Raw genomic sequence first — 2630 nt, forward strand, 5'->3', positions numbered from 1 at the left:
GAGAGGGAGGGGGAGAGGAGCGGGGGGAGGGTGGGAGGAGTGGGAGGCTGCGGAATTTTTTTTTCTCAATAAAAAAAAATCTTAAAAAAAAAAGAAAACAATGTGTAACTCTAGTTTGTCTGTAGGCCTAAGGAGTGGTGGACCTGTTGATTCACGATGCCACCCAAAATCTTGAACTATATAGTATCCTAGTTTAACAGACAGGCAGGTGGAGTACCCTGACCATATCTTCAGTTGACTAGCTGCCATCTACCCAAACCAAAAAGGACAATTAACTTTACTCAGCCTGTTAATTCAAATGTTAATATAACAATCATTCTAAGTATACTACAAAAGGTATTTGCCAAAATCTTATAGCCTAGTCAAGTTGACATATTAAAATTAACTATCAGAAAATCCCTCTGAGTCTTAACTCCATTCTCTGCTTAAAGTTTTCTCTCCTAGAACCACCTTTGAAATTATCATTATTTCTCTTAGTTATATACAGCTGAAATAATTATATATGATATAAAATATGTATATATATTTATTTAGAGAAGCATAATTCATTCTTATATATAAATCTCAATGATACTTCTCTACATGCTTGTTGCTCGCGGTACTCCTCTCATAAATTTTTTAATGCCAAACAGTATTCAACTTTGTTCTTTAATGTTTCTTTAATTTTGCTTTATAATTTTTCATCAAGACCACATTTTAACATATCTGGAAAACATTTTTTGACTCTCCTACCTAAAGTGGTGTAAATAAATACCTGAGGCATTTAGTGGGTGAAAGCAAAGGATGCTACTCCACCAAGGCATATAAGTGTTTTTATGATACATCATGGCTTCTGTGAGATCTATGTGTACTATAAAATGCACATAAAAGTTTATATGTACAGTATATTTTCTTCCTTGGGAGTATCATGATTTTCTTCGTCTTCTTCAGTTTATGGTTGACATGTTCCTCACGCCCTCAGCTTTCTTTGTTTCCCTGCATTATGAAGACTGGATGATTAAAATCTAACTTCCTAAAATTTATTTATTGTTATACTAAACATAATATTTTTCTTTGAAGTATATGTATTAGCATATATAGAACTGAGATACAGCCTGTGTTTCTGCTACTTCAGTTGATTTCTTTCAGTAAGGTAAGTATAGTTATGTATTGGTTTCTTTATTTTTCTACCAGAGACTAGTCACAGGCTTTCTGGGCTATAATGTACTAAATATGGTAGTAAAGGCTGTGATTTTTGTGATCTTGGATGACCATTATGAAAAGTGATCTTCCAGAACACAATTTTAGATGCAGCCATCACCTATAACAACATCTCTGATAGCAGCAGAGAAAAAGGCTCTTTCAATAAAACATTGATTAGAAATTTTTCTATAATTCAGTATGTATGCCTGGTCCTCATACATACTGATATTTATGTCCTCAATATCTATAATTTTGAAAATACCTAAAGCCCTATAGTAAATAACATTCTATTTAAATTACTGTCTGGTGATTGTTTCTTGCAATTGAATCATTTTGAAATACTTCTACAATATTTTTTTATGTGATTACTGAACTGATAAAACTGCTGAGTTGTCTTTTTCACTCTAGAAGTGTCACTTGTGAATTTCTATTAATGTGTACCTGAATGACTAGATATTTGTGTGTGCAGAATCAGTTCAGCTTCAGTAGTATCCAAGATGTACCAAGAACTTTATTCTAAACAGGAAAATTCTATGGAAACAAAAATGTGAATGAGGAAATATTGACTCAACATTTGATTCTATTCCCAGCATGACTTCTTTTCAAGAGATTTATTCCTACTGTATACAGGAAAATTTTACCTTATTTCCTAAGGGTAAATGACTAAGTTGTAGCCTGTATCATATTCCAACAGGATAACTCTTTAGCTAAAACTTCTGTTTCTGAAAAAATTATATTCCTTTGTGGGGTATTTAGGCTGAGTTAGAAAGTTTTGCAAATATTTGATACTCTTAAGGTTGCCCCTAGACTCATGGTGCAGAACTTACTGCATTGGGCCAGTGATTACATCTTCATTTAGAAAAGCAAGAAAAGTACTTCTTAAATCTGCTTTGTACACACATACAAAGAATAAAGACAGAGAATGACATGTAGAATGGTAAGGATAAATTCATAGTGCCCTAAAATATTGATAGATTGACTTATGTTTGTTTCTCTAGCTTGGAAATAGAAAACATGATGTCACATGTCAGGTCTCCTTGAATGAGAAACTAAATTACTAGCTGTTATTACTAGCACGAGCTCTATCTTTTTCAATAAATAATACAGTAATGCACTATAATTATAAACTACATCCCAAATACCACCACAATTGTGATAGAACAATAAATCAAAATGAGTTTGGCTTCAGGCTAAGCTTGAACTTTGATAGGGTCAACAATATGAGGAGATCATAGATATTGAACAGAAAAAATTATATGAAAAATACTGAAAAATACATCAAATTCATAATTAATGAGAAATACAATTATGTTCTTAAAAGATAGTAAACAGAGGTTTCCCTGTCCAGTCCTGTCCTGCAGTCACTTTTGTTTTTTGTGTCTTTTGTTTTTCAAGACAGAGTTTTGCTGTAGCTTTGAAGCTCTGTCCTGGAACTAGCTCTTGTAAAC

The sequence above is a fragment of the Microtus ochrogaster genome, chromosome 10, assembly GCF_000317375.1.
Source record: "Microtus ochrogaster isolate Prairie Vole_2 chromosome 10, MicOch1.0, whole genome shotgun sequence".
NCBI classification, from domain to species: Eukaryota; Metazoa; Chordata; class Mammalia; order Rodentia; family Cricetidae; genus Microtus; species Microtus ochrogaster.